This window comes from Lissotriton helveticus, chromosome 8 (genome assembly GCF_964261635.1).
Source record: "Lissotriton helveticus chromosome 8, aLisHel1.1, whole genome shotgun sequence".
Lineage (NCBI taxonomy): Eukaryota > Metazoa > Chordata > Amphibia > Caudata > Salamandridae > Lissotriton > Lissotriton helveticus.
This window is the reverse complement of record NC_136069.1, coordinates 1,516,161,464-1,516,175,811: the sequence shown is the minus strand read 5'-3', so window position 1 is coordinate 1,516,175,811 and position 14,348 is coordinate 1,516,161,464.

Sequence of the window (14,348 nt, the reverse complement as noted above, 5' to 3'; positions counted from 1 at the left end):
CTGGGTAAGACAGTCACTTAAATACAGGTCTATAGAGGTGACTGTGTCCAACCCAGACATTCTTGGAATAAAACTCATTAGTCCTGACCACCGAGAAATCAACATTGTTAACGTTTATGCTCGTGGCTTACCCGGTGGTCGGAGCCCGGTGTCAATTATAAAAGAGCTCGAATCCCTACTTGGCTTGATAGGGAGGGATAAGTTTGTAATTGTAGCTGGGGACCTCAACTGTACCATCGAGCCCCAAGGAGACAGCTGCGAGGACTTTGCTGCAGAAGAGGATATGCTCTGGAATGTTCACCCCCTTGACTTAAAACCCACTAAAAAAGCGACAGAGGCTGCACTCCATTGGTTAGGTTTTTGTTTTGAATGGGGGCTGAGAGCAGCAAATGGCCGATCACTTTCAGATAAAATGAGTAGGGCCACATTCGATAATGGGGTTAGAACGAGCAGAATCGATTACTTTCTTATAAAAATAGAGTACTGGTCATCTCTGTTGGATATGTTTGTTCTTCCTCGTCCGGAGAGTGATCATAACCCCTTGGTTCTTAGTTTGAAGTTTGAAAATAGACCAACTGAAAGTTGCCCCACCGAGTGTGCAACTGCTGAAGCCATCTTAACAAATGACAGACGGAGGGTAAAATGGAATATGATAGTGGAAGACTCCGTAGTTCTAGATGAGATCTCTAACTTAGTTTCGAGAACTCTGCATGCCATGCAGGCTTTGGCCGACCCCCTGGTTAATAACTTGGCACAAATAAGTGCATTACATGAACATCTTTTTAGGTCTCTGAAGGTCCTCTTCTCTAAAAAAAATACAAAGCCCCTGGCCCCCTCGGTTGCGAAACCAGGACACAGATGGTACAACAAAAAGTGTCGGGAGGCACAGAGTGCCTTGATCCTTGCCCTAAAGACTCGTGTAAGTGTAGATATTAGGAAGGCAAGGCATGATTATAAAAAGATTCTGAATGAGGCAAAAAGGGATTGGGAAGATTTGTATTGGTTGGATTTATATGAGGCAAGTTTGTCTAATAACCAGACTAAGTTTTGGCAGATCGTAAAGTGGGGGAGGAGTAACGATTTGCAAACCCCATCCAATCATGTTGCCGAAGATGATTGGGTAGTTTATTTTGAATCCCAGTTTAAAGGTACTGAAACAGTGGGCAGTGGTGTATCGGAATCAATTCCCGCACAGCCTGGACCCTGGTGCCCCCCATAGTATTTGAGTGCAAAGATACAGAGATTGCACTGGGTCTCACGAAAGTTGGAAAGGCATCAGGAATGGATTGCATTCCGGTTGATTTATTTAAACATGCCCCTGGGCTGTGGGTGCTATACATTACTATACTTGCAAATGCTATTGCAAACGGTAACCCAATTCCGCAACCTTGGTTGGGAGCTGAAATTCTCCCCATATTTAAAAAGGGGGATCGTTCGGTCCCGGGGAACTACCGGCCAATTAGTCTGATAGACGCAATCCAAAAAATAACATCTAGGATGGTGTTGGCTAAAATTCAGGTCTGGATGGATAGTGAGAACATGTTATCCCCAAGCAGGCCGGTTTTAGATCCTGTGTCAGTACGATCGACCAGGTGTTCAGATTTATTCTTATTTTTTGGAAGGTGGTGTCCCGGGGTGGTGGAACGATCTACGCAGCATTTGTAGACCTAAAGTCTGCATTCGACCTTGTCCCCAGAGTTAAGTTATGGGAGGCCTTGAGAATTATGGGTATGCCTAGTGACCTCTTGGATCTGGTTATAAGACTGCATGAGGCAAACTATGCACAAGTTAGATGGGGGAAGCAGGAGCAGGTCACTCAGAGATTTCCGGTCACACGTGGTGTACGCCAGGGGTGTGTCCTAGCCCCGACTCTGTTTTTATTATTCATTACCAGAGTAGTGCAGTTTTTCGCGGACACACCGACAGATGCCCCTTCTCTGGGTGGCACTAAGTTTCCACTCCTTATTTTTGCAGACGACACCCTTATTCTCTCCAAAACCCAAACGGGTCTGTAAATAGCACTGAATAAATTTGAGGAATTTTGTAAGATCAATGACCTACAGGTCAATGTGAGTAAAACCAAATTTATGGTGCTATCAAAAAATAGGTCCCAGGCGGGTTATGTCACAATGAATGGTATTCGATTGAAGCAGGTGGAAACAATGACTTACCTGGGGGTAATCCTTGAGAATTGGGCCAGGTGGAAAGAATAGATCGATGGACTCTCCTTTAAGTTTGCCCATCTACCGGGGTGTCTCATTAAGGAACAGGGAACCTCAATAACCAAAAGAATTGGTCCTGCACTTAAAATCTACAACGCTAAAATACACTCAGCAATATTGTACGGTGCGGACGTTTGGAGTCACTCGGATTTGTCCTCCCTTGTAAGAGTGCAAAACAAATTTCTGCGTTCCCTGGTTGGTTTGCCCCAATCAACCCCCATGAAACCTTTATTATTGGATCTAGGATGTCAACCGATTGATGAAGCCACACGCTTTAGGACTATTACCCTGTGGAGGAGGATTTGGTCAACTCCAGAACTCGCATCTTTTGCATATGAAATTCAAGATGTTAGATCGATATTAGGTTCTGGTAACCTCCCTTGGTTCAAGTCGGTTAAATTCTTGTTAGAGAAAATGAGCCTAAGTGAGTTATGGTTGAACCCTGGTGGTAATGTATTCCCACCAAAAAAGGTATTTAAAGAACTATATTGGGCAGCCCAAAGGAACCAACTCGTGGCTCAGTCTGATTTAATTTCCCTGACTGGTAGGTTCCTGAATCACAAGCTTGACCCCTTGTTTGAAATCTATTGGGATGCTATTACCAAGAGTGTTGATAGAAAATTGTACCACCAGTTTAGGGTTGGGACGTTACCACTGAGATCCTTTACAAAGAAATGGAGTACTCCGACCATGGCCACTTGTCCATGGTGTAGCGACCAAATAGAGTCAGTTGATCATGTTTTTTTTGTCTGTCCCGCTTACTTAGCCCCCCGGAGAAAGTGGCTAAAACCAATTTGTAAAAACCTGAAAACTCGGCTGGAAAAAGAGGCTATTTGGCGGCTGAGGGCAATAACTTCTGCTCCAGTGGCCACTGCGTCGCTAAATTTTTGGGATGGAGCTGGGTTATCAGAGCGAGGCACCTTACGTCCACATGTTGATAATGTTTTGATGTTTTCTTATATTCAATGTAATTCTAGGGATGTCTCTATACGCTTATTTAATCTTGCTTTATGTATATTATTCCTTTGGCCAATTAGTATCACAGTGAAATGGTGTTACTATGTATAGGAAAGAGATGTGACTGGGTTTTATTACCAAACCATGATTTTTTTTAAAAAATTGTCTTTTTAATCCACTTATACTATTCTTTCCGATAACTGCTGTAAATAGAAGATGATAGTATTTTAGCATGTCTTTTATGATGAAATTTATCGAAATAAAGACGTTAAACTGAACTGAACCAGTGGTCTATTCGGGACAATATACCGTGTGGTGCTGAAAAAAACGAGAACTTTCTGGCAGCAGGGTGTCTGTGGTGGCAAGCGTCAGCCAATGAGTGGGCCTGCAGCAGGGCTTGAAGTGCCTTTACAGAGCGTGGCTTGGTCGTATGATCAGGAGGAGTGGTGTCCAGGGTGGGTTGCCGCGTCAAATTAAAATTGTCCCTCATTATAGGGTTGATCTGTAGGCTAGTGATATTTGCGGGGATACTTGGCGCATTAACATTTGCAGCATATATATATATATATATATATATTGATCAGTAACATACGCTGTGGTCTGAGATGCCCAGCAACTAACAAATACCATCCCTCTGGGTCTTTAACTACCTTATGAGCCTTGAAAGGGACCGACGTATGTACCAGGATACACACCCCTCTGGTAAAGGTGCTGTAATTAGTGAAGAAACGGTTGTCTCCCCAGTTGGATGCGAAGCGGTTGGTAGATTAGGGGTGTAGTGGGTCTCCTGCAAGAAGGCAATTCTCACTGCATGTCTGGTAAGATAGGCGAGTACCTGCCTCAATTTATGGGGATTCGATAGACCCCTCACATTCCAGGACATACAAGTCAACTCTAGTGCTTTAGGCCGCCCACTGGATTGCACCATTGCCGGCATCTCAGTACGTAGAAAGAAGCTCTATCATACATCCTGGCATGTGGCTGAATAATTATACATATAATACTTTGCATATAACAATCAAGCATGTCAACACATGAAACAATAACGCCCTTCCACATCAAATAACCACCCAACCTGTATCTGATGAATCCCTTTACTAGGCCTGAGCGGTAAATTATGTTCCGCTCGCGAAATTTGCATAATTTGGGTAATTTCACATTCTGTGGAGAACGCTGAACTGCCAAAACTTCTGCAATCCGCAACTTCGGGGACTTTTTTGCTTGTTCGCGCTTTAAAATGCGTGTTTGCAAGATATTTCTCCCTGAGCACGCAAACAGCATTCGCGAACAGGAAAAAAGCATAGCGAACGGGCAGAACAAGCAATTCTGCGTGTTCGCTGAACTTTTGCACGCTCACAGAGATTTTTTTACCATTTCGCGGAGCTTTGCGTAGCGTGACTACGCAAATTCCGCCCACCCCTACCCATAACCCCAGTTCAAGAAACTTAGGAGATCTCCTAGGGGCTAGGCAACACTCAAATGAGACTGCCATATCAGCAATACTTAATATACCATTTAACCGAATGCAGCCAGCATATGAAGGGAAGGGCAGTCATAAGGAGAACAGTAAACAACAAAGTTGGCAGCATAGTGGAGCAGCTAGCGGTGGGGTGTAATGACAACCAGGAACTATTGAAGCATCAGTTGTAACAAAGCACACTGGTCTAGCACCTCAAGCTGATAGATCCTTCCCAGCAGGGTTTAGTTTATGGTGCTTCAAGAAAATTAGAAGCCTCTGAAGGCGAATCAAAGATATGAGCCTTCCCCTCTATTTGGACACACTAACAAGAGGGATAGAGCATGGCATATCGTATATTTGCTGCTAATAGAAGATGCTTCACCTCTTGGATTTTATGCTGTGCCTCTTGGCCTAAGGGGGTGAAGTCAGGATATAACAAGAGCATCATACCCAGAAGTTGTGCTCACCCCACTCTCAAGCCATACACAAGGCAGTGTCTCAATGATGATAGCTGAAAAGCTGGGCAATCAACTATCTGGGAGGGGTAAAAGGGGCCAAACGAGGGGCAAGCACTCTGTGAGCCCTATAGACCGCAAATGTTGGGGTGAAGGCCTCCCTGCCAGGAATCTCTCAACATAGGCCACTATTGGGGCCCGTGATTGTGGATTCAGGTATACCAGCTATGTGGATATTATATATGCATTTGGTCCTGGCCCCCAAATCCTCCATCTTGGTGGCCATCGTCTTCAGGAGTCACTCAACCCATTCAAGGCACTTTGTCATTGTTGTCTGGGTGTACTCCATTTCCGAGATACATTGATCGGCAGTGTCAGTTCGGGTGTCGTGGTGGTCTAACCAGCCACACACATCCTCAAGGTGAGCGTCCAAGATGTGGAATCTCACGTCTATAGCTTTAAAGCCAGCTCGCAGCTCTATGATGATGGCAGTTGTCTAGTCAGGAGAGGAGAGGCCATCCTCGGAGAGGACCAGCATGCCCGACGCTCCCCCTCAGTCGGCTCCATCACTATTGTCTCACCTGATAGTTTTAGTCACGTCCAGGAAGAAAAAAAATTGATTTACTCAAGAGGTAAAGTTCCTCATTTTCGCAGTGCAGCAGCTGGGTCGCCAGTGTCACCCTTTTGGCAGTATCTTTGGATATGCTGTGTTTGGACAGTCACAGCGCTGTTTTGCATACAGAACTTTGGCAGTTAAAGCAACACTTACCTATTTTTTAAGGGAAGGAGTGGACTCGTTCTTCTACACTTGCTTCTCAAGTATGGTAGGTGACATCTCCTCCCATCAAGTCAGAAATGGCCCATCCTGCCATCATCTATTCTCCCTTTGCCTCTCTGTCTGGGAGTAATACACAAAGTCCAACTGCCAACTACACCTAGTCATGTGACTCAGGATACCGTCTGGATACAGTCTGCAGGCACCAAATGTTTAGGACAAGAAAACGCCAACTTTCCAAAAGTCAAAAAACAAGAATAGGGTGCCAGTGCTGATACAAATAATTTAAATAAACAATGGACTAACCGGAACTCGAAAAGAGAATTCAAGAACGGGAATTGCTACTTAATAGCTTTTTTATTTCAATATTTTAGAAAAACAGACTTATATTTTTTCAAATGATCAAAAGGAACATATTCAACCAAGGACACAAACAAATAAGAAAACTAAGTGCTAATCATCAATCATTCGCTACTACAGACATATCACATGCATTCAACAGACTTTCACACCATTCAGGGAAAGGACTACAAAAACATATATTACGATCTTAAAAGTATATATATACAATTTCTACTTCAAAATAACAGAGGCAGGTAACTCCACTCGAGAATTATATAAATCATACAGACCTTTACCAACCCTGTAATATGTGAGAGCCCGGATCTTTTTACTCAAGATCTCTGCAACAACATCTCCCAGTTTTTTGAGGAAAAAATTGAGGGGATATATAAGAAAATTACGAAAGTTACAGGTCCTCTAGAAACTATGGTTCCTGAGACCCTCCCCTCAATGACCCCTGATAAAACGCTCCATGCAATCCCAGAAGTTACCTTAAAAGATCTGACCATCCTTATTGGTAACATGAAAACTGGCTCCCCCACTGATCTGATCCCTGCAAAAATGGTTTCCCCCCTGGTGGAATCACTAGGCCCTACCATCCTGAAGCTTGTGAATCTTTCCTTTGCCGAGGGACAACTTCCACAACCTTGGAAAGAAGCAGTTGTGAACCCTATACGGAAAAATACCACCCTTCCCTGGTCAGAGCTCTCCAACCTTCGCCCTATTTCCCTTCTCCCTTTCATTAGCAAGCTGGCTGAGAAACACGCTAATACCATCTTCTCCAACTTTATCGAGGCGACAGGGGGCCTGGACCAATCACAATCTGGGTTCAGGCCCAACCACAGCACTGAATCGGCCCTCCTATCTGTGACTGATAAGATCAAAATGTCACAGGATAGAGGAGGGTCCATGATATTAGTGCTGTTGGACCTGTCTGCGGCCTTTGATACCGTGTCTCACAACATTCTTTTCAGCCGCTTGCAGGGAGTGGGGATTGGAGGCTCAGCTCTATCTTGGCTGGAGAGTTTCCTCTCAGGGAGATCGCAATCTGTCAGCCTGGGCCCCTATCGTTCCACCTCGAAGGCGCTCACGAAGGGGGTGCCACAAGGCTCATGTCTCAGCCCTACATTGTTCAATGTATATGTGGCCCCCCTTGCTGAGATTGTGCGGAAGTATGGGTTCATACCAGTTTCTTACGCTGATGACACCCAGCTCCTCTACCCTTTCAGCTCCCTTGGTCCTACTGTCAAGGAAAATTTTGCTGAGGGTATGAGGGCAGTGTCACATTGGATGGCCGCAAACTGCCTCCAATGTAACGTTGCAAAAACTGAGGTTATGCTCTTCGGCAGGGCGAGCCTTCTATGGTCTCCTGAATGGTGGCCGCTGGACCTGGGCCCAGTTCCCACATCAAAGCCCCATGTAAAAAATCTAGGGGTTAAGATTGACCAAAAACTGACCCTCAAGGAGCATGTCAATCACACTGCAGGACTATGCTTTTACACCATTGGCCTTCTAAGGCGAGTATTTCCATATCTTCCTGATACCTATAGGAAGACACTCGTGCAGACTTTGGTGACTAGCCGCCTAGACTACTGCAACGGCCTGCTGACGCTAGCAAACATAGATGCAGTAGGTCGTCTGCAGGTGGTCCAGAAATTCGGCGGCTAGGCTGGTCATGGGTGTGCAGGCTAGGACCCCCTCTAAGCCTTTGTTGATGGAGCTACACTGGCTCCCGATACGGCAGCGCATCAGTTTTAAAATATGCTGCACGGTCCACAAATGTTTATATGGGAACAGCCCAAATATCTCTCCCAATCCGTTGAACTGTACCAACCCAACCGTTCACTTCGCTCAAGCAACCAAGCACTTTTGAAACCCCCTGTAACAAAAAGAGCTCGGCAGGGAGACCGAGCATTTTCATCAGTTGGTCCTGCCCTATGGAATAAACTTCCTATAGAAATGAGGATGAACATCAATCATCTGGCCTTCAGAAAGGCGCTGAAAACATTCCTCTTTCAGGAAGCATTTCAGTCCCTCTAACGCACCTTGGAGATTACGACTTCTTTTTTGGCTGGCAAAGCGCGGAGATGCCCTTATGGGATTGATTCCAGCGCGTTATAAGAAATTAAAATAAATAAATAAAATAAAGCCACGCTCTGCGGACACAGTTTTGTAATGATAATGAACAAAAAGACTTTTTTTCAGATGTACATTCGTCTCAGATGAGTACATGTTACATGTTATGAGTAAAAAGTGAGTCCTGACCTGTTTATCTGTTTTTCTGGTTTCTATCCAGTATTCACGATTTATTAATTTTTATTTTTATTGTTTTATTTTTTCCTGTGCCCTGTTTAGATACTATTTGAGGCCCTGAAGAGAATCCTAAGGGAATAATTGGGATTCGAAACGCGTAGGCTGTCTGCCACAATACATCTGCGAGAGCGGCTTGGTTACTTAATTAATTTTTCCACGCCGTTTGTACACTACGAATAACCATCCTTTTGAAGTTTAAATTCATCTGAGACGAATGTACAGGTTCTGAGCTGGGATGGTGCAGTGAGCTAAAAAACGGTGATGGATCAAGCCCTGATCTTTGGACTGGGTAAGAGTGGTCTGCTTAATTCAGACACTCTGTTCATCACCACCCCCTTTTCTGAATCATTTTGTCCACCATAAGCGTGGAAGGGTATACTCAGATGTGAGTCCCTTGCTCATTGCACCATCAGGATTCAAGCAAGCCGGGCCGACGACGGCTGAAATGCCAGAAACCGGTCCCCGGAAGCTTGTTTCCTTCCCAGTATAAGAATTGGCTGGGTAGTTTGGTTTGCCCTGTTCCAATCATGCACTGGGACAGGAACAGACTAATTTGCATATAGCCAGGTTCTGAGCTGGGATGGTGCAGTGAGCTAAATAACGGTGATGGATCAAGCCCTGATCTTTGGACTGGGTAAGAGTGGTCTGCTTAATTCAGACACTCTGTTCATCACCACCCCCTTTTCTGAATCATTTTGTCCACCACAAGCGTGGAAGGGTATACTCAGATGTGAGTCCCTTGCTCATTGCACCATCAGGATTCAAGCAAGCCGGGCCGACGACGGCTGAAATGCCAGAAACCGGTCCCCGGAAGCTTGTTTCCTTCCCAGTATAAGAATTGGCTTGGTAGTTTGGTTTGCCCTGTTCCCATCATGCACTGGGACAGGAACAGACTAATTTGCATATAGCCAGGTTCTGAGCTGGGATGGTGCAGTGAGCTAAAAAAACGGTGATGGATCAAGCCCTGATCTTTGGACTGGGTAAGAGTAGTCTGCATAATTCAGACACTCTGTTCATCACCACCCCATTTTCTGAATCATTTTGTCCACCACAAGCGTGGAAGGGTATACTCAGATGTGAGTCCCTTGCTCATTGCACCATCAGGATTCAAGCAAGCCGGGCCGACGACGGCTGAAATGCCAGAAACCGGTCCCCGGAAGCTTGTTTCCTTCCCAGTATAAGAATTGGCTTGGTAGTTTGGTTTGCCCTGTTCCCATCATGCACTGGGACAGGAACAGACTAATTTGCATATAGCCAGGTTCTGAGCTGGGATGGTGCAGTGAGCTAAAAAACGGTGATGGATCAAGCCCTGATCTTTGGACTGGGTAAGAGTGGTCTGCTTAATTCAGACACTCTGTTCATCACCACCCCCTTTTCTGAATCATTTTGTCCACCATAAGCGTGGAAGGGTATACTCAGATGTGAGTCCCTTGCTCATTGCACCATCAGGATTCAAGCAAGCCGGGCCGACGACGGCTGAAATGCCAGAAACCGGTCCCCGGAAGCTTGTTTCCTTCCCAGTATAAGAATTGGCTTGGTAGTTTGGTTTGCCCTGTTCCCATCATGCACTGGGACAGGAACAGACTAATTTGCATATAGCCAGGTTCTGAGCTGGGATGGTGCAGTGAGCTAAAAAACGGTGATGGATCAAGCCCTGATCTTTGGACTGGGTAAGAGTGGTCTGCTTAATTCAGACACTCTGTTCATCACCACCCCCTTTTCTGAATCATTTTGTCCACCATAAGCGTGGAAGGGTATACTCAGATGTGAGTCCCTTGCTCATTGCACCATCAGGATTCAAGCAAGCCGGGCCGACGACGGCTGAAATGCCAGAAACCGGTCCCCGGAAGCTTGTTTCCTTCCCAGTATAAGAATTGGCTGGGTAGTTTGGTTTGCCCTGTTCCAATCATGCACTGGGACAGGAACAGACTAATTTGCATATAGCCAGGTTCTGAGCTGGGATGGTGCAGTGAGCTAAATAACGGTGATGGATCAAGCCCTGATCTTTGGACTGGGTAAGAGTGGTCTGCTTAATTCAGACACTCTGTTCATCACCACCCCCTTTTCTGAATCATTTTGTCCACCACAAGCGTGGAAGGGTATACTCAGATGTGAGTCCCTTGCTCATTGCACCATCAGGATTCAAGCAAGCCGGGCCGACGACGGCTGAAATGCCAGAAACCGGTCCCCGGAAGCTTGTTTCCTTCCCAGTATAAGAATTGGCTTGGTAGTTTGGTTTGCCCTGTTCCCATCATGCACTGGGACAGGAACAGACTAATTTGCATATAGCCAGGTTCTGAGCTGGGATGGTGCAGTGAGCTAAAAAAACGGTGATGGATCAAGCCCTGATCTTTGGACTGGGTAAGAGTAGTCTGCATAATTCAGACACTCTGTTCATCACCACCCCATTTTCTGAATCATTTTGTCCACCACAAGCGTGGAAGGGTATACTCAGATGTGAGTCCCTTGCTCATTGCACCATCAGGATTCAAGCAAGCCGGGCCGACGACGGCTGAAATGCCAGAAACCGGTCCCCGGAAGCTTGTTTCCTTCCCAGTATAAGAATTGGCTTGGTAGTTTGGTTTGCCCTGTTCCCATCATGCACTGGGACAGGAACAGACTAATTTGCATATAGCCAGGTTCTGAGCTGGGATGGTGCAGTGAGCTAAAAAACGGTGATGGATCAAGCCCTGATCTTTGGACTGGGTAAGAGTGGTCTGCTTAATTCAGACACTCTGTTCATCACCACCCCCTTTTCTGAATCATTTTGTCCACCATAAGCGTGGAAGGGTATACTCAGATGTGAGTCCCTTGCTCATTGCACCATCAGGATTCAAGCAAGCCGGGCCGACGACGGCTGAAATGCCAGAAACCGGTCCCCGGAAGCTTGTTTCCTTCCCAGTATAAGAATTGGCTTGGTAGTTTGGTTTGCCCTGTTCCCATCATGCACTGGGACAGGAACAGACTAATTTGCATATAGCCAGGTTCTGAGCTGGGATGGTGCAGTGAGCTAAAAAACGGTGATGGATCAAGCCCTGATCTTTGGACTGGGTAAGAGTGGTCTGCTTAATTCAGACACTCTGTTCATCACCACCCCCTTTTCTGAATCATTTTGTCCACCATAAGCGTGGAAGGGTATACTCAGATGTGAGTCCCTTGCTCATTGCACCATCAGGATTCAAGCAAGCCGGGCCGACGACGACTAAAATGCCAGAAACCGGTCCCCGGAAGCTTGTTTCCTTCCCAGTATAAGAATTGGCTTGGTAGTTTGGTTTGCCCTGTTCCCATCATGCACTGGGACAGGAACAGACTAATTTGCATATAGCCAGGTTCTGAGCTGGGATGGTGCAGTGAGCTAAAAAACGGTGATGGATCAAGCCCTGATCTTTGGACTGGGTAAGAGTGGTCTGCTTAATTCAGACACTCTGTTCATCACCACCCCCTTTTCAGAATCATTTTGTCCACCATAAGCGTGGAAGGGTATACTCAGATGTGAGTCCCTTGCTCATTGCACCATCAGGATTCAAGCAAGCCGGGCCGACGACGGCTGAAATGCCAGAAACCGGTCCCCGGAAGCTTGTTTCCTTCCCAGTATAAGAATTGGCTTGGTAGTTTGGTTTGCCCTGTTCCCATCATGCACTGGGATAGGAACAGACTAATTTGCATATAGCCAGGTTCTGAGCTGGGATGGTGCAGTGAGCTAAAAAACGGTGATGGATCAAGCCCTGATCTTTGGACTGGGTAAGAGTGGTCTGCTTAATTCAGACACTCTGTTCATCACCACCCCCTTTTCTGAATCAGCAAGCCCACAAGTAGCATTTCATTTACAGGCCATGGATACATTTAGTGCCACTGAACAAGTACATTAAATGTGCCAATTGGGTGGAAGTCAACAATGTTTTAGTGAGTGAGTACATGCAGGTTAGCACTGGTCTGCAGCCCCATCATTCATAGTTACCACACTACAGATAAAACAGTACAGCTTATGTGTGGGTGTTGCCATTATAATGAACAGGAATAGGTAGTGTTGTTGTTGTGGTCTTCACGTGGTCAAGGTTTAGCAGACTCCACTAGTCTCGAATAGGTCCACCAACACTTATGAAGTATCCTTTTAAAGAAGAGGCATGTAGACATATTGAATGGTAGGATTTTTGTTGTTTGCCAGACGTTCAGTTACATTCTGGAACAGAAAATTGGAGACATTGAGGGGCATATTACTAAACATAAGCGAAAAATATCGCTAAGCTTGGTTAGCGGCTATATTTATATCGCCGTGCTTCGCCTATTTTAATCGCTTAGGAGCCTTGCTTTTATCAAGGTTTATCACCTAAGCGATAAAAATCGGCCGAAATGCATGAATATCGCTGAAAAGTCAGCGATATTCATGCATTACCGAGCAAATGCTCTTAGCCATGTTATCCACCTACCATTGGATAACATGGCTAAGACTGCTCTGGGCAGGCGTTAGCTTTTGGAGATAATCGCGCTTAGCTCGATTATTTCCAAAAGTTGGTAATAGGAGTTAGCGATGTGGCACGCCCACTTTGCATGTCATTAGCGATATATATCGCTATCATGCAAAGTGGGCCCCCAGAAGCTCGCTATCTCCTACTAGCTGTCGCTAACTGGTGTTAGCGACAGCTAGGTAATAGGGCGATTAAATTATCGCCGCTTTAGCGGGAAAAATTCCCGCTAAAGCGGCGATAAAGCCCTTGGTAATATGCCCCTGAGTTTTTTGTGCCAATAGTGTGATATTTACAGGGCAACATCTGGGAGTAGTAGGTTTTCCGGAGTGCCAGCCAACCTTGTGCCCAAATGCTGCAGTCATACTCACAAAAGCTCATCTCATCACAACATTCTATGTCTAGTGTGTGCATACCTGCTGAATCCATCCCATTGCAAATCTGCATGTCTCATACTCCCACACTTATGAGACCAACGGGAGCACAGGTGTTGGTCATTGTTTGGTGTGCAACAAACACTGTAAGGAATTACCATTGTTTGAGGGAAATATTATAGAAAATCTGACAACCCACACTTTCAATGCACAGCCTGACAAGTCAATCAGGGGTAGGTAAAAGCCAGAGAAAATCCATGCAGGTCTGATATCCCTACAATTAGGCCATCCAGGACAACACAGATGGGGATTAGGGTTTGGTAGTGATCTGTTCCTGTGTGAAGGACACTGCAGGGAATTACCATGCCTTGGAATACATGGGTAAATAATATGTTAAATGACAGCTCAGAACATTTTCCTAGCATACCAATCAAAGTGAGGCAGGGCTGGCACCTAGTATTAGAAACTGTAAGCTGTACAGATCTTGAAAATCTATGATTAAATTAGGTTTCCTTTGCAACTCTAAGGTGATATTTGCAACCAAAATACAGGTTCTTCAAACTGGCAATTTCAGTTGCTTTCAGAGTTTCCCACATTAACTGTACTCCGTATATAACCTGTGTGTCCTCAACCCAATAGAAAAGGTATGCATTTCTGATTCCCACCACTTAGGAAAGCCAGGAGAAAACAGATTTGGGTCAATACGTGTATGAATATGCTCCTCCATTATGGCAATAGAAGAATCATTATTTTTGTTTTAAAAATGGTTGAAACTCAGGAAAATGTAATTTTCAATACATTTTCCCAGTCAGCTTGCGAGGGCAAGGGAATTCTGGTTTGAAGCAATACATTCTTTTGGTTGTACCTTATTGGAAAAATGCAGGTTCTATGACTTCCTGGTAATGCTGGTTTGATATCTGTCATCAAATTAACAGTGCACTACAAAGAATAACCCTGCCATGATTTAGGGATCGTCATGCCACAAAAG